The following is an 18,754-nucleotide window of genomic DNA, read 5'->3' on the forward strand; positions in this document are numbered from 1 at the left end:
TTGATTTCGGATGACTTGATTGAAGCCATAATTGTATTGTTTTTGTAGCCGAGTTCGATTTAGTTTCGAACTCACAGTAACAGACCCTTTAAGATTTTATATCAAATAATGATGCATCTTCAAAATATATTCAAGTAAATTTTATTTGAGCTCGGAATAGTGGAACCCTTAGGTCTGAATTGAGTGAGAACAAAATCTCAAACTCTAAGTGTATTGGCCCTTAGGCTCTTTAGATTGGGCCGATATGGCCTCTAAAAGATGGCTACTTTTTCCCTTTTTCGGCTTAGAAGATTTAGTAAAAAATTTTTTATGCCTTAACACGTATTCTTTACCCATTCGATTTTTTAAGGGTTCAATGTCAATTGAAACCCTTTGCTTTTTGTGCTTTAGCACGTTTGTGTTAAGATAATTTGATACCTCTTAAGGTTTTTCGAGGGCTAATTTCATCGAAGCCCTTTTGCCGAGGGTAGCCTTTTTTGACCGGTTTTTCAAAGAATTTGAAGGCTTATTTTTATTGCGGGATTCAGACGTCTCCGAGCCGCCTTAATTTGTCCGTAGCCTTTGAGTATGCCTCTAGGGCTTATTTCCCAATAACACATCGAACAACTCTAGGGCTTATTTCCCAATAACACTTCGAACTTGTTCGATGTGTTAGTCCCCGATAGTGATGTCCTCGGCCTATAGATCGAAGGGTGCCTCTTTGAGCTCTAGTTTAGATTACTCGAATATGTCGATCATCGATGGCAGTCCCCAAGTGTACGAGGTATATTTGCACTTGGCCCTTGAGCCATTTCTCACAAAATCATAAGTATGGAGCTTGTATAGTAGAAAATTTTCTTTGAGACACAAGATGTTTGATATAGAAAGAATGCTTCTTTGTATAATTTATACATGCGTACATGTTTTTCCATCGGGGCTCGACTAATCTATAAGGACACGGTTCAGGCCCATTACATAGTTTCTCTATCGAGACCCTTTGACACGAAGTAATTTCCTCGACAGTGTAACATCTGAGGGTGATGCCCCCAGTATTCGAGGTTGATTGTAAAGAAGCTTTGGATACTGTTGAATTGTCCTCAGGTAGCACATAATTGTTGCCTCATTAAAAACCTCGCCGGGAAAACCCACTTGGGACAAAAAACGATCTAACGAAAAAAGAGTGCAATGCGTGCTTTAAAACCTGAGTTCTCGATGTCTTCGATCGAACACCTGCAGTGAGTTAGTGTCGAATATATAAATGAAAAAGGGGATAAAGTCATACCTTTAGCAATAATACCGTTTGAGAAACGATATGTTCCAGTTATTTGGTAGTTGTTCGTTGTCCATCGTGCCGAGCTTATAAGATCCCTTTCCGACGATGTCGAGGACTTGGTAGGGTCCCTCCCAATTTGGGCCGAGCTTCCCTTCATTAGGATCTCAAGTGTTGATGGTGACTTTCCTTAGGACTAAGTCCCCGACTCTGAAGTGGCAAATGTTGGTTCTCCTATTGTAGTATCTTTCGATTCGTTGCTTTTGTGCAGCCATTCGCACGAGTGCGGCTTCTCATTTTTCATCCAATAACTCGAGGCTAGTATTCATAGCCTCGTGATTTAACTCTTCTATTGTATGTCGAAACCTTGCACTGGGTTCCCCAACTTCGATTGGAATCAAGGCTTCAGAGCCATATACTAAGGAGAACGGGGTCGCCCCCGTACTGGACTTTGATGTTGTTCGATATGCCCAAAAAACTTCGGGTAGAATTTCTCTCCATTTCCCCTTAGCATCGTTCAATATTTTCTTTATGTTTTGAATGATAGTCTTGTTTGTCGATTCGACCTGTCCGTTCCTACTAGGGTGATATGGTGTTGATAACATCCTTTTTATGTTATGGTCTTCGAGGAATTTCGTCACTTTGCTACCGATAAATTGTTTTCCATTGTCACACACTATTTCGGCGGGTATCCCAAATCGACATATGATATGATCCCAGATGAAGTCTATAACCTCTTTCTCTCTCACTTTCTCGAACACCTGTGCTTCAACCCATTTAGAGAAATAGTCAGTCATAAATAAAATGAACTTAGCTTTACCTGGGGCTGATGGCAGAGGGCCGACAATATCCATTCCCCATTTCATGAACGACCATGGGGATAAGACTGAATGAAGTTGTTCTCCGGGCTGATGGATCATCGGTGCAAACCTTTACATTTATCACATTTTCAAACAAACTCCTTAGTGTCTTTTTCCATGCTATCCAAGTAATATCTTGCTCTAATGATTTTGTGAATCAGCGATTTAGCGCCGGAGTGGTTCCCACAAGTGCCTTCATGGACTTCTCGTAGAATATAATCGGTGTCTCCTGGCCCTAAGCATACTGCCAATGGTCCCTCGAATGTCCTTCTGTATAATTTTCCATCTTCAGCCAATATGAATCGAGCAACTTTGGTTCGTAGGGCACTCGACTCTTTAGGGTCCGATGAGAGCTTTTCGTTCTTCAAGTATTCAATATATTTATTCCTCCAATCCCAGGTTACGCTTGTAGAGTTTATCTCGGCATGACCTTCCTCGATCACGAATCTCGAGAGTTGAACGACAGTGCTCGAGCTTGTCTCATCTTCCTCGACTGATGACCCTAAACTTACAAATGCATCGGCCTCACTGTTTTGTTCTTGAGGTACATGTTGTAAAGTCCATTCCTTGAAACGGTGCAAGGTTACATGCAACTTGTCCAAATACCTTTGCATTCTATCCTCTCGAACTTCGAAGGTTTTGTTTACTTGGTTCACTACCAGTAAAGAGTCACACTTGGCTTCAATGACTTCTGCTCCCAAGCTTTTAGCTAGCTCGAGACCTGCAATCATGGCCTCGTACTCGGCCTCATTGTTAGTCAACCTAGAAGTTTTGATAGATTGCCTAATAGTGCTACCCATGGGCGGCTTCAAAACGATGCCTAGCCCGGACCCCTTCACATTCGAAGCACCGTGTGTGAAAAAGGTCCATACCCCCGATGATGTACCCGATTTTAACAAGAGTTCATTTTTGACTTTGGGTACGAGGGTTGGCGTGAAGTCGGCCACGAAGTCCGCTAAAATTTGAGACTTGATGGCCGTCCGGGGTTGATATTCGATATCGTACCCACTGAGTTTGACGGCCCATTTGGCCAATCGGCCCGATAGTTTGGGCTTGTGCAAAATATTATGAAGTGGGTAAGTGGTTAATATGCATATGGGGTGACATTGAAAGTATGGTCTTAACTTTCTAGAGGCGCTTATCAGTGCAAGTGCCAATTTCTCCAAATGTGGATATCTAGTTTCTGCTTCTCCTAAGGTTCGACTTACATAATAAATGGGAAATTACGTACCTTGCTCTTCTAGAACTAGGACAACACTTACTGCGATTTCCGATATTGCCAAGTACAAGTAAAGTTTCTCATCTGCCTTTAGAGTGTGAAGCAGTGGTGGGCTTGATAGGTATCGCTTCAATTCCTCTAATGCATGTTGGCATTCCGGGGTCCAGGCGAAATCATTCTTCTCTTTTAGCAGAGAGAAAAATCTGTGGCTTTGATCCGACGACCTCGAAATGAATCTGCCTAAGGCAGCTATCCTTCCAGTTAGCCTCTGCACGACTTTTACACTGTCCACGACGGTGATGTCTTCGATGGCCTTGATTTTATCGGGGTTGATCTCGATCCCCCGATTCGATACTATGAAGCCAAGGAACTTGCCCGAACCGGCCCCGAAAGCACATTTCTCGGGGTTGAGCTTCATGTTGTATTTCCTTAAAATCTCAAACGTTTCCTACAAATGATACAAATGGTCCTCTGCGCGCAGGGACTTAACTAGCATATCATAAATATAAACTTCCATTGATTTACCTATTTGTTCTTCGAACATTTTATTTACTAGGCGTTGGTAAGTAGCTCCTGCATTGTTTAGCCCGAAGGGCATTACATTATACCAATATGTTCCATACTTGGTGATAAATGAAGTCTTTTCTCGGTCCTTTGGGTTCATTCGGATTTGATTGTACCCAGAATAAGCATCGAGAAAAGTAAGGATCTCATGGCCGGCCATGGCATCGATCATGCGATCGATGTTAGGCAGTGGAAAAGAATCTTTGGGGCACGCCTTGTTTAAATCCTTATAATCTACACACATTTTAAGTTTGTTCCTTTTTTTAGGGACTACAAATACATTGGCTAACCATTCGAGATATTTCACTTCCCGAATGGACCCTATTTTAAGAAGTTTAGTTACCTCGTCCTTTATAAATGCGTGATTTACCTCGGACTGAGGTCTTCTCTTTTGCTTCACCAGTTTGAACCTAGGGTCTAGGCTTAGCCGATGCGTCGTTATCTCCGGTGGGATCCCTGTCATGTCTAAATGGGACTAAGCAAAACAATCTATGTTATCAATAAGAAATTGAACAAGCTTTTTCCTGACTTCGGGGGTTAACTCCTTTCCCAGGTATACCTTTCGCTCGGGCAGGTACTCGATCAATATAACCTGTTCCAGCTCTTCGACCGTTGATTTGGTGGCGTCAGAATCTTCGGGAACAATAAAAGTTTGAGGGGTCAGAAAATCCTCCTCTTCTTCTTCTATCTCCTGCTTCCATGATTCGGTCAAGGCTGGTGGCTGTGATTGCTATATGACTTCCTGTTTACCTTTTATGCTCGACCTTTCCAAGGTTGATAGTGCCGATATCGGCATTACCTCATCGACCGTGAATATTTTATTTGCAGCATGCTGCTCCCCGTATACTATTTTTACATCGGCCGACGTCGGGAATTCCATAATTTGTGGAGAGTCAAAGGGAATGCCCTTATATTGTGGATCCAAGGTCTTCCGAATGGGGCATTGTACCTCATGTCGCCCTCGATTACGTGGAACTTGGTATCTTGAATGGTTCCAGCCACGTTCACCGGTAGAATAATCTCCCCTTTAGTTGTTTCACTGGCCATATTGAAGCTGTTTAAGACCCGAGCTGCAGGCACAATTTGATTTTGTAGACCGAACTGCTCCACGACCCTCAATCGGATGATATTCACCGAGCTACCTGGATCCACTAAAACACGCTTAACTTGAACTATATTTAATAATATAGAAATTACCAGAGCATCGTTACGGGGATGAGAAATGCCTTCTGCTTCTTCGTCGTTGAATGATAAAGTGCCTTCGGGCACATAATCTCGGGTTCGTTTTTCCCTAGTGATTGATACCTTAGTGCGTTTGAATATGGGTCCATGTGGGATGTCGACGCCACTGACGATCATATGAATGACATGTTGGGGTTCCTCCTATTTATTTTTCCTATTGGTGTCCCTTTCTCTGAAATGATTCTTGGCTCGATCGCTGAGGAACTCTCAAAGTTGGCCCTCATTGAATAGACGGGATACCTCCTCCTTTAATTGCCTGCAATCCTCGATCTTGTGACCATGCGTGCCATGATACTTGCACATCAAATTTGGGTTTCTTTGGGAAGGATCAGTTTGTATAGGTCTGGGCCACCTAGTATCTTTGATCCTTCCGATTGCCGATACAATGCCCGATGCATCAATGCTAAAGTTATATTCTGATAACCGAGGTGCCTCTATGGGATCGGCATACTTGTCAAAACCACTTTTGCTCATAAGTCCCTGAGAATTCTGTCCTCGATCACTTCTTCGATTGTTCCGGGCAGAATTGCGTCCTGAACCGTTGTTCCTTCAATCTATGGTATATGGTTGATATCGGTCTCTGTTCGATCTTGGCTCCCTGTCAATGTCCCTTTGGTTTTTAACTTCCGACTTGTTTGGATGTACTGAATCGGAAGGGGCTCCTAATTGGTCATCCTCGACCCTGATCTTCGATTGATATTGATTGTGCACATCTGCCCAAGTTACAGCTGGATACTCGATCAAATTTTGTTTCAACTGATGTGATGCTATCGAACTCCGCTCGTTCAACCCTTGGGTGAAAGCTTGAACGGCCCAATCATCTATGGCCGGTGGCAATTCCATTTGAAATCAGGACACGAACTCCCTCGACATTTCATTATCCCTTTGTCTTACCTTGAAAAGGTCTGATTTCCTCGTTGCGACCTTTATAGCCCCGACGTGTGCCTTTATGAAAGAATCCGCTAACATGGCAAACGAGTCAATGAAATTTGGTGGCACGTTGTGATACCAAATCATTGCTCCCTCCGAAAGGGTCTCTCCGATTTTTTTCAACAACACAGATTCGATTTCATCATCTTCTAAATCGTTACCCTTGATGGCGCATGTAGATGAAGTAACATGCTTGTTGGGATCGGTGGTCCCATTATATTATGGTATGTGTGGCATACAAAAATTCTTTGGAATAGTCTTCAGAGCCGAACTTGGAGGAAACGACTTTTGTACAAACTTCTTCGAATCCATCCCTTTCAAGATTGGCGGTGCCCCCGATATCTAGTCAACTCGAGAGTTGTATGTCTCCACTTTTTTATCGTTGGCTTCAATTCTCTTCTCCCCTGATTCAATTCTTTTTGTGAGCTCCTCGATCATTTTCATTACCGCAGGATCAGTTCCCGATTCGTTACCATTCGACCTTTTCTGGTACTGGCTCGGTACAGCGAGTAATTTCCGGCTCGACCCTATTCAGAGCTCTATGTTGATTTTGTAACTGAGCAATAACGGCTTGCTGAGCCTGAAGCATCTCGAATATCACTTGGAGACTGACTCTTTCGTCTCCTCTGCCCTGTGTTCCTTGGTCACTAGATCGGCCTTCTCTGCGTACGCTCCCATCGAGATCTGTGCCTAGGTCCGCATTTAGAGCAACGTGCGAACTTACATCAACTGGATTGGCAACCGGTGCTTCCCCGGGATTAGCTTGTGGCACCTCGACTCCTAGAGCAATCACATTTTCGTTTTCACCGTGGAATCTGAGGCCATTGTCACCGTATGTGGATGTGTTTTGTGAGTTTGACATGTTTTAACCTGAAAGCAAAGATACTTGACAAGAACAAGCGTAAAATAATGTGTTTTACTAGAATCAGTGCTGAACAATCACTATTATCCTTAGCCCCACGGTGAGCGCCAAACTGTTTACCCTAAAAATTAAGTAACAATTAAACTTATATTGTGGTTTTAAGGATATGTGATTTAAACCAGCACCAATTGACAAATAACGAATTAAATAGATAAATTGGACAATAAAATAAATCAAACCGGTCAGCAAACGATGCCTCGACCTCGATTTGAAATAGTCTCGAGGTTCGTTAATAAGAACAATACAGGATAGAACAAACATCAATGAACAGTGATGAACAAAGAAAACAACGTATATGTATATTCCTATCAGTGAATAATGATCATTCTACAAGTGAATTGGATCCTTCTTTATATAATAGAAGAATCCTAAATAAGGTACAACTCTAATAACGGAAGTAGATCCCATGATTGGCGCTAATATCCGCTTTGATTTGATCTGTTCCGGGATTTTCGCCCTGGCTTTCGACCGGTTACTGATATCTCGCCATTCCGTTATTACGCCTTACTCGAAGTCAATCATGCTCGATCTCGATTATTACTGGCCTCGATCTCAATGAACACTTCGATCTCCAGGTGTGATGTTTTATCTTCGAGCTCGAGCCCGATCTATTATGAGGTTACCCTCGAGGCAATTCCCCTGCCAACGAAATCGGGTATGCCCGATTTCGACCGTATACACTGTCACCAAGAGTATCATTGATTACCTCTTTTCTTTTCTTTAAGAATAAGGGTAATATTATAAACAAAACTTTATCTAACTTAAAACAAAATATAGTTTCCATTATACACATTATAGACATTCGTCAAAAAGTATATGCACTTAATTCTCCGGTATTGGTAGTGTTAGTATTATAATTTCGGCATAACTTTGTCACCGAATCAAACAACAAATAGTAAATTGGGACCAAATGGACGATTTGCAAAACAAAAAGACCTATTTGCAATTAATCCATGTACATAGGCTTTATTGTAATTTACAAAAAAATGTCCTCTAAAAAGATACAGCCGGAGTGCCCATTTATACACTTCTTCAGTAGACAAATGAAAAACAAAGCGACTCAACAATGCAATCCATAAACACTTGTTGGAATTCTCCTGCTCATTTCCCTCAAATTAGTGCTTCATTTGGATTTGAAGTCTTCAACTTTAGAACTCAGAACCAAAATTCAACCTAGTAGCTCAAAGCCAAATTCTGCAACTGATATTATTAAAACTGAGAATATATCTGAAAAGGTTGAATCTTTACCGTTTCATCTGAAGTCAATCACAAGTACTTCAAACCCTTTTGTTAAACACTGCCTTAAGCTTCGCCAGAGCTCCTCTTATCGCCATTCTCATGGTTCTGTTCTTCTTGTTGGCTCTACCCTATTAGGTAAATTCTTTTTCTTTATTTGAATTCTTTGTTTGGATTATTTCATCTGATTTAATCAGTAAATTTTACGTTCTCAGTTTTATTACTAATAGCTATGATTGAAGATAGTGAAATTTGTTAATTTTAAAATAATTATCTAGTACTGGTTTATTTAAAGAATGAGATACTTTTAGCATGAGTATTATTATTTAGACAATTCTCCTTTTCTTTTGCCCATATATATTGGGTCCATCTCCATCCCATGGCTCATGTGAGAAGTTGAAGCTTCTTTTTTTGGTTTTGTCAAGCCAACCAATTTAGAAGGTCAATTTGGGCAACTAGCTTTTGGAGTGAATATTGATGTCATTGCGTACATCAATATGTGCATTCTTCAACTATAAATAGGTGCCTCTAACTTCATTTGTAAACACACCAAAACAAAGACAAAGAAAGTGATTTACAGAGTAAGAAGAAAAATACTCTGTGAGAAAAAATATATAGAGTTTGAGCGGTATTGTAGTGAGATGGAAAAATCAAAAGAGGGTTATTTCTTTTGAGTGTTTAGTGGTCTTGGAGTATTTTACTCGGTACCACAAATTGTAAAATCCTTGCTATAGTGAAATCAGTTGCTCCTCTCGGGCCGTGGTTTTTCCCTTATTCAGAAGGATTTTTCACGTAAAAATCCCGGTGTCCTTGTTTCTCTTATTATTACCGTTGGTTACAGTATTTTAGTAATCCACATTTATTATAGTCGTATACCGTGAATATATTTCTGTGGGGGTTAATTTTCCCAACAACTGGTATCAGAGCACATGTTCTGCTCATTCACGGAAATATTATTTACAGTCAATTTTACTCTGTGACAAAAAAAATGTCAGGAGTAAAGTATGAAATAACAAGATTCAACGGTAATGACGGTTTTTTCATATTGCAAACAAGGATGAAGGACATGCTCATCAAACAAGGGTTAGACATTGCACTAGATGGAAAAGAGGCAAAGCCGGAAACCATGAAAGCCGAGAAATTGGCAGACATGGATAAGAAGGCGGCTAGTGCAATCAGACTGCACTTGTCCGATGAAGTACTCAATAATGTCGGGGATAAAAATAGTGCATGTGGTATTTGAAAAAGACTAGAAAGTCAATACGTGTCCAAATCCTTAACAAACAAGTTGTTTTTGAGAAAGCAACTTTATGCCATCCATATGAGTGAAGGTACAAATTTCTTGTCCCATTTAAATATGTTCAATGGATTAATCACGCAACCGGCAAACCTTGGAGAAACAATCACTGAAGTAGATAAGGCTATCATGCTTCTAAACTCGTTGCCATCTTCCTATGATAATTTGGCAACAACCATCCTGCATGGTAGAGATACCATCGATTTAAAGGAGGTCACATCAGCCATCCTACTCAATGATAAGATGAGGAAGAAGCTCGAAAATCAGGGGCAAGCTCTTATCATGGAAAACAGAGGAAGAAGTTTTTATAGAGCATCGAGTAGCCGTGATAAATCCAAAGCTCGTGGAAAGTCTAGGAACCGGCCAAAGGGTAGAAATTGCTACAGTTGCGGTCAACCCGGTCACTTCAAAAGAGATTGCCCAAAGAAAGGTCGAGGCGAGAGCAGTGGACAGAAAAATGATGACAACACAACCGCTGCAGTGCACAACGATGATTTGGTGGTTCTCTTCGTTCACGGGGAGGAGGAATGCATGCACTTAGCAAGCCAAGAGTCAGAATGGATGGTTGATAAGCAGCATCCTACCATGCCACACCGGTAAGACAATTCTCCTGTAGGTACAAAGCAGGAGACTTTGGAATGGTCAAGATGGGAAATACCAGTCACTCAAAGATTGTGTGGATTGGCGACATTTGTATCAAGACAAATGTCGGATGCACATTAGTTTTAAAAGGCGTGCAACACGTACCAGATCTGCGAATGAATTTGATTTCAGGGATCGCTCTAGATCGAGACGAGTACGAGAATCACTTCGCCAATAGGAAGTGGAGACTCACCAAGGGATCATTGGTGATTTCTAAAGGAGTTGCTCTCTACACATTGTACAAGACAACCGTTGAGATATGTGAAGATGGATTACATGCGACTGTAGATGATACGTCTGCAGATTTATGGTACCGGATATTGGGCCATATGAGTGAGAAGGGACTGCAGATCCTATCCAAAAAGTCACTCATCTCATTTGCAAAAGGTACAACTGTGAATTCTTGTGATTATTGTTTATTTGGAAAACAACACAGGGTATCGTTTCAAGCAACTCATGGGAGAAAATCGAATATACTTGATTTAGTATATTCTGATGTTTGTGCTCCAATGGATGTAGAATCAATGGAGGTAACAAATATTTTCTCATATTTATTGATGATGCTTCACGAAAATTGTGGGTTTGTTTCTTGAGAACCAAAGACCAGGTATTTCAAGTATTTCAAAAATTCCATGTTCTGGTGGAAAGGGAGACAAGTCAAAACTTAAAGCGTCTCAGGACAAACAATGGAGTAGAGTATACTTCAAATGAGTTTGAAGACTACTGCTCAAGCCATGGAATCAGACATGAGAAGACAGTTCCTGGAACCCCACAACACAATGGTGTAGTTGAAATGATGAATCACACCATTGTCGAAAAAGTGAGAAATATGCTCAAAATGGAAAAACTACCTAAGTCATTTTAGGGTGAAGCAGCTCGCACAACCTGTTACTTGATTAACAGAAGTCCATCAGTTCCATTGGAGTTTGATATTCCAGAGAAAGTCTGGACCAACAAAGAGGTGTCCTACTCCCATCCGAAAATGTTTCGATGTAAAACTTTTGCACATGTGCCGAAGGAGCAGAGAATGAAGTTGGATGACAAAGCTATTTCGTGCATCTTCATCGGTTATAGAGATGAAGAGTTCGGCTACAGATTGTGAGACCCAGAAAAGAAAAAGATCATCAGAAGCAGAGATGTGATCTTCAGAGAAGATGTGGTCGGAATTGATAGTGATCAATAAACAAATATCAAAAATGATAATGGTACAATTACTAACTTTGTTACTACTCCTACTGTACATGTACGCAATCCTTCCACAGGTGAAAAATGGCACACGGAAGGCGTAGATGAAGAGGTTGCTGAGCAGGGGGAGAACCCTAGTCCCCAAGAGGAAGAAGGAGAGCAACAACAACAAGAAGAAAGACAACAACCTTTGAGAAGATCTGAAAGAGAGAAGGTAGAGTCCACAAGGTATCCTTCTTCGGAGTATATCCTCGTCACTGATGAGGGGGAGCCAGAGAATTTCAAGGAGGTGCTATCTCATCCGGAACAAATCCAGTGGATGGAAGCCATGCAAGAAGAGATGAATTCTTTATAGAAGAATGATACGTACGAACTGGTTGAACTTCCAAAAGGCAAAAGACCGTTCACGTGCAAGTGGGTCTTTAAGCTCAAGAAAGATGGAAACGGCAAGCTGGTCAGACTCAAAGCTCGATTGGTGGTAAAAGGTTTCGAACAGAAGAAAGGTATTGATTTTGATGAAATTTTCTCACCTGTTGTCAAAATGACTTCTATTCGAACAATCTTGAGCTTGGCAGCTAGCCTAGATCTTGAAGTGGAGCAGTTGAACGTGAAAATTGTGTTTCTGCATGGAGATTTGGAAGAAGAGATCTATATGGAGCAGCCGGAAGGTTTTGAAGTAAAGACGAAGAAACACATGGTGTGCAAGTTGAAAAAGAATCTTTATGGGCAGAAACAAGCACCTAGGCAGTGGTGCAAGAAGTTTGACTCATTCATGAGAAGTCAAACGTACACAAAGACTTTTTCAGATCCATGTGTATATTATAAGAAATTCTCTAACAATAACTTTATCATCTTGTTATATGTGGATGACATGCTGATTGTAGGACAAGACAAGAAGTTGGTTGCCAAGTTGAAGGAATATTTGTCCAAGTCATTTGACATGAAAGACTTGGGTTCATCACGACAAATTCTAGGAATGGAGATTGTCTGAGATAGGGCAAATAGTAAGTTGTTGCTGTTACAACATAAGTATATTGAACGTATACTTAAACGCTTCAACATGATGAGTGCTAAACCAGTTAGCACGCCTCTTGCTGGTCATATGAAGTTGAGCAAGACAATGTGTCCTACAACAAAGGAAGATAAAGAAAGTATGGCTAAAGTTCCATATTCATCTGCCGTCGGGAGCCTGATGTATGCAATGGTATGTACCAGACTTGATATTGCGCATGTTGTCGGTATTGTTAGCAGGTTTCTTGATAATCCTGGAAAAGAACATTAGGAAGCTGTGAAGTGGATACTTAGGTATCTAAAAGCAACCTTAGATAAATACTTGTGTTTTGGGAGATCAGATCCAGTCTTGAAGGGCTACACAAATGCTGATATGACAGGTGATCTTGATAATCGTAAATCTACTACATGATACATGTTCACTTTTTCAGGGGGAGCTATATCATGGCAGTCGAAGTTGCAGAAGTGTGAGTGCTTGCACTCTCTACAACTGAAGCAGAGTATATTGCCGCTATTGAAGCTGGCAAGGAGATGGTTTGGTTGAAAAGGTTCCTTCGAGAGCTTGGATTACATCAAAAGGAGTATGTCGTCTATTGTGACAGTCAAAGTGCAATAGACCTGAGCAAAAATACCATGTATCATGCAAGGACGAAGCATATCGACGTGAGATATCACTGGATTCCAGAAATGATAGAGGATGGATCTATGCAGTTAAGAAGATCCATACAAGTGAGAATCCTTCGGATATGCTTACCAAGGTGGTACCAAGAGACAAGTTTGAGCTATGCAAAGAACTTGTCGGCATGAACTCTATATGAAAAACTGGAGTTACCTCCTTCAGGTGCATGAGACTGGAGGGGGAGATTTATTGGGTCCATCCCATGGCCCATGTGAAAGAAGATGAAGTTTCTTTTTTGGTTTTGTCAAGCCAACCAATTTAGAAGTTCAATTTGGGCAACTAGCTTTTGAAGTGAATATTGATGTCATTGCATAAGTCAATATGTGCATTCTTCAACTATAAATAAGTGCCTCTACCTTCATTTGTAAACATACCAAAACAAAGAGAAAGATAGTGATTTACAGAGTAAGAAGCAAAATACTTTGTGAGAAAAAATATAGAGAGTTTGAGCGGTATTGTAGTGAGGTGGAAAAATCAAAAGAGGGTTATTTCTTTTGAGTGTTTAGTAGTCTTGGAGTATTTTACTCGGTACCACAAATTATAAAATCCTTGATATAGTGAAATCAGTTGCTCCTCTCGGGCCGTGATTTTTCCCTTATTCAGAAGGGTTTTCCACGTAAAAATCTCGGTGTCCTTGTTTCTCTTATTATTACCGTTGGTTACAGTATTTTAGTAATCCGCATTTATTATAGTCGTATACCGTAAATATTATTTCTGTGGGTGTTAATTTTCCCAGCAATTTCATCTGATTTAATTGGTAAATTTTACGTTACTCAGTTTTATTACTAATAGCCATGATTGAAGATAGTGAAATTTGTTAATTTTAAAATAATTATCTAGTACTGGTTTATTTAAAGAATGAGATACTTTTAGCTTGAGTATTAGTAGTTAGACGATTCTCCTTTTCTTTTGCCCATATGTATGGTTTTTTTAATTGTTGTAATTTTTTTGTTTTCTTTTTTACCTAAGTTCTATACTGAGTTTAGCCATTTCATGTCCTTAACTTGATGTCTTAGTCCTTGTTGATTGTCGTTCGCTATAATTCTAAATCCTTTAGCTTGAGACTCAAATTTTAATGCCAAGCTGTTATAGTAGTTGGATGGTGAAGCCATTTGCCTTAATGCTGATTTAGAACTTAGATGATTATTTATAGCCTGTTTGACCAAGCTTCCAATATCTTTTATTTTGACAAGTAATTTTGTTATAATGCTTTCAAAAAGTACTTTTGGAGAGTAGCATTTTGTCTTTGGTTAGTAATTTTGAAAAACAGCTTCTTATACTACCCAAAAGTACTTATCTTTTTCCTAATAGTTTGGCCAAACACTGCACTTTTGGCGTCCCAGAAGCTTTGCCAAATAGGCTATTAGTTCCATAGGGGCTCGCTTTCTTTTGATATATTGTAGAATCTCGAAATACTTGAGAGACTAATAGCAGAGATGATTGAAATGTGTGATGATGTAGTAAGAGATGACGGAGCATTGATCTCAAAATACTTACCTCATAGGAACAATATTGAGCTGCCTTGTGCTTTTCATGTTTCCAATTGAATGCTTATAATGGACTATCGTTCGTTCTTATAATTGGCTGTGCTTATATGTGTACATCATTGAATCTTGAAGGGACAGCTTCATATGTGTACTTTTAGAACTGCCTAACCTCTGTTCTTTTAGTTTAAGCTCATTTTCATCTGTTATAGATATGATGTATAGATCGGTAAGTTTCTTCTGAGTATTTTCCTCTGACCTATGTCCTTTATTACGTTCTCCCTGTTGAACTGTTGGTTTGTTATCTTTTGCGCTTGTTCATATTTTTTACTCATTCTTTTCATTTTATTTTTGTTTTATTTTATTTGCATTCTTCAATCCGCTTATTTGAAATTTTGAGCGACGTGGCCCTAGAGCGTGGAGATACTTTTTGGTTTGTCATTTCAAAGTTTGATCTTTGAAGAGGTACATCTTCCTGTAAAAGTTTGACTAAGTAGAAGGAAAATCTCTTGAATTAGTTCGGATTTAGACAATGTTGTCTTGGTGCTGATTAAACTCATCTGACCTTTCTCAGGGAAATATATAATTTTCAAGAAAGAGTACAAGAGAGACCTATTACATTAGAATGCTTACTCGAAGACCTAAATCTTCAATCAGTTCGCCTTGTCCGCATCAGCTCAACGGTGATGAAGAAACTCTCTGGTTTACAGTCCATTTATTCTATTGAAATGATTGCGTTAATGAAAATTCCCTCAACATTCCACAGTGTTGATGATGAGTTTCTAGAAGAAGACTGCACTAGATGGTTCCAGAATGCTCATCGTATTCTAGTTCTTGATGGAATCCAGGTTATTTAGATTCTAATCTTGGTTACCTTTAGAATCCGTTGCTTCTTCTACTCAGAAGAATCAGCAGTGACTAGAACTGCTAATTCAAGAACGAATGCTAGTTAAATCTTTTTTATATTTTTCTTCTGTTAGTGATGTGAAAATAAAAAGTGTCCTTGTCTTCACCTAGTGCAAATTCAAGAGTATATGAAAAATTAAAAATCGACAAGTAGTGCTAAATCATCTGATTTACAATCCATTTAGTGACACTAATATTTCTTTGTTCAAGGCTTTCTTAATTTCCATACTGATTGATGCAGGACCCTGGTAATCTTGGCACATTACTTGGATCAGCGATGGCATTTGGATGGGTAAGGAGATACTTTAACTAATTTTGATTTCAGAGATATTGTCCTTTATTTCCTTCAATGGTCAATTCCCTTTGTGCTTTTTAGTACTGCGTATACACTGAATTTGTTTGACGTTTTCACATTCTCAGTGTGGTTACTGCTTCACTAAACTATCTTTATTCATTAGGGGTTCCATTCAGATTATGATCATGTCAATTGATACTTGTGGTCAAGAATACTAATGCTTTGTGTAACTGCAAAATTATCTTCTCAAAGTCATAGGATAAACATTCTAGGCTCTATTGGACATCAATAATATGCTAAAGCGCCTTTCCATGGGTTGGAATAATTCGCCAACTAAGTAAAACTCCTCCATCTTTTGGCAGGGCGGTGCCTTTCTACTACATGGCTGTTGTGATCCATTCAATGAGAAGGCGCTTAGAGCTAGTCGAGGAGCTTCCTTTCAGCTCCCCTTAGTTTCCGGCGGTTGGCTCCACTTAGATGCTCTGAGAAACCATTATAACATGAAGATGCTGGCCGGCCATCCTGCAAATGATCAAAGGCCAAGGAGAATTTCTAGGCTATCGCGAGACTTTGCAAATTCTTTAGCAGAGGAGCCGTTGTGTTTGGTTTTGGGCAGTGAAGGAGGTGGCCTTTCTGAGAAAGCTAAGGATGCAAGTGAGCTTGTGAGTATTCCAATGGCAGGAGAATTCGAGTCTCTTAATGTTTCAGTAGCTGGTGGAATATTCTTGTACATGTTACAACCTGAAAAACCACAAGTCTTTAAGCTCCCTTTGAAGTAAGGGTAGCAAGTGGCCAAACGTGCTAAACGGGCCAGGACCGTTTGGCCCGATTTTAGTGGGTCTGGGCCGGTCTCATGTGCCGGTCCTATGCTTTGGGCCCGCCAGGCCCGGGACCATTTAGCCCGCCAGGGACCAGGACCGGACCGGTTCCTTAGCGGGCCAAACGGTCCCAACGGCTATATTTTTATAAAAACAATATAGTCGTTGGGCTGTCAAAAAAAGCCGTTGGCTATTTATAAAATAACCATTTAACCCCCCAACTTTGTTTTAACCCCAAACTTTTTATAATTATATTTTTTCCCTATTTTCAACTATAAATACCCCCTCATTCTTTTATTTTTCTTACAAAATCATCAATCTATCACAATCTCTCTATAATTTTCTTCTATAATTGTTACTATTGCTTACTTTATTGTAACATGAAAGGACCAAAGTATGGTACTTTTTAGTTGGTATAAATATGCGATGATGGAAAATCAAGTTTTAGCTCAACTCAGATTACAGTTTTAACTAATTTCCCACTCTTAGATATATTATCCTCTCTATCGGCTAGCTATGTATATCAATGACAAACAAGGCAAGAAGCATAAATAACATCAAAGGCACGACATCACCCTTCGTGCTTTACACTCTTCTTTACCAAGCATATGTATATTAATGACAAATAAGGCAAGAAGCATAAATAGTATCAAGGAGAGTGTTTTAATGGATATTCCAAACAAATTCCAATCACAACTTTCCAAGCCAAAAATGATTCAATAAACCCTCAAGAACCGTATTATTCAAATACTTCCACAAATCTCACAAATGATCCACAACACAAGTATAGAGTCTAGTATCTCAAGAATATCGATGATGGGAATAAAGTCTAGTATCTCAACAAGGCGGCATAAGATCTTGACCTCGGAATGAAATTTCGATGATGGCAATAGTTTCGTATGGTGATTTCGGACTTAGGCGTATATTCAGATTTGAATTTGGAAATCCGTAGGATAATTCGACGCATTTTGGCGAAAGTTGGAAAATAGAAGATTTTGGAAAGTTCGACCGAAGGTGGAACTTTTGATAACGAGGTCGAATTTCGATTCTGGAAATTGGAATAGCTCCATTATATCATTTATGACTCGTGTGCAAAATTTGAAGTCATTCCGGATTGATTTGATACGTTTTAGCGCAAAATATAGAAGTTGAAAGATTTGAAAACTCATAATTCGATTCGATGCGTGATTCATAATTTATGCATTGTTTGACGTGGTTTGAAGCCTCGACTAAGTCCGTATTGTATTTTGGGACATGTTGGTATATTTGGTTAAAGTACCGAGGGCCTTGGGTGGATTCCGGAAGGTTAACGGAGCAAATTGGACTTGAAGGAAGCTGCTGGAAAATAGCAGCAGCTGTTGGAATCGCACCTGCGGAATTTTGGGCGCATGTGCGACCATCACAGAAGCGAGAGGAAGCTCGCTGAAGCGAGTGAAAGGGAGCTGGGCAAGGCTGATGGAGAAGGCCGTAGAAGCGGCAATTTGTGCGCAGAAGCTCAAGCGCAGATGCGCCTGGCCATAGCAGAAGCGGCCATCGCAGAAGCGCAAATGGCTCCGCAGGTGCGATGCTTTGCCTGGCAGTGGCCTTCGCAGAAGCGAGTTTTGGATCGCAAAAGTGGCTCCGCAGATGCAGCGACTCGTCCGCAGGTGCGAAACTGGACAGAATCATTAAGGACTAAAATTGGTCATTTCGCCATTTTCATTTTGGATTTTTGGAGCTCAGAATTGGGCGATTCTGGAGGATCTTTTCACAAGTTTGGTTGGGGTAAGTGTTCTATATCCTAAAGTGATTATATTTCATGAATCTATGGTTATATTCATCATTTAATTCGGATTTAAATGGAAGAGATCAAGATTTTTGCAAAATATTCCAAAAATCTACCTTGGGAAGAGAAACATTAGGAACTTTGGGACTCTTGGCCTTAGAAAAGGCATATTTGAGAGGCAACTCCTCTTTTTCATCATCATATTCAACTACAATGGTTATCTTCTTTAGGATCTTGCCCTGCCTTGTGGAAATGATAAAAACACACTTTATTCATTCATCTCTCTTTGGGTTTGGAATTGTGTCGCTAGGCAATGATTCTTGCGGTTTCACATTCATTTGAGAAGAGAGTTGACCCAATTGGATCTCAATTTTCTTGATTGAAGTGGTATGATACTACACTTCTGCACATTGCGTGCAGATTTTTGGAGCGGAGCTGCTAGTGATGTCG

The 18,754-nt window shown here is 40.1% G+C and overlaps 1 pseudogene; it reads left to right on the top strand.

The window, feature by feature from the left end:
- Positions 1-8,037: 8,037 nt before the first annotated feature.
- Positions 8,038-16,728, top strand: LOC107787374 (uncharacterized; annotated as a pseudogene).
- The last annotated feature ends 2,026 nt before the right edge of the window (positions 16,729-18,754 follow it).

Source organism: Nicotiana tabacum, chromosome 13, assembly GCF_000715075.1.
Source record: "Nicotiana tabacum cultivar K326 chromosome 13, ASM71507v2, whole genome shotgun sequence".
Taxonomy (NCBI): Eukaryota; Viridiplantae; Streptophyta; class Magnoliopsida; order Solanales; family Solanaceae; genus Nicotiana; species Nicotiana tabacum.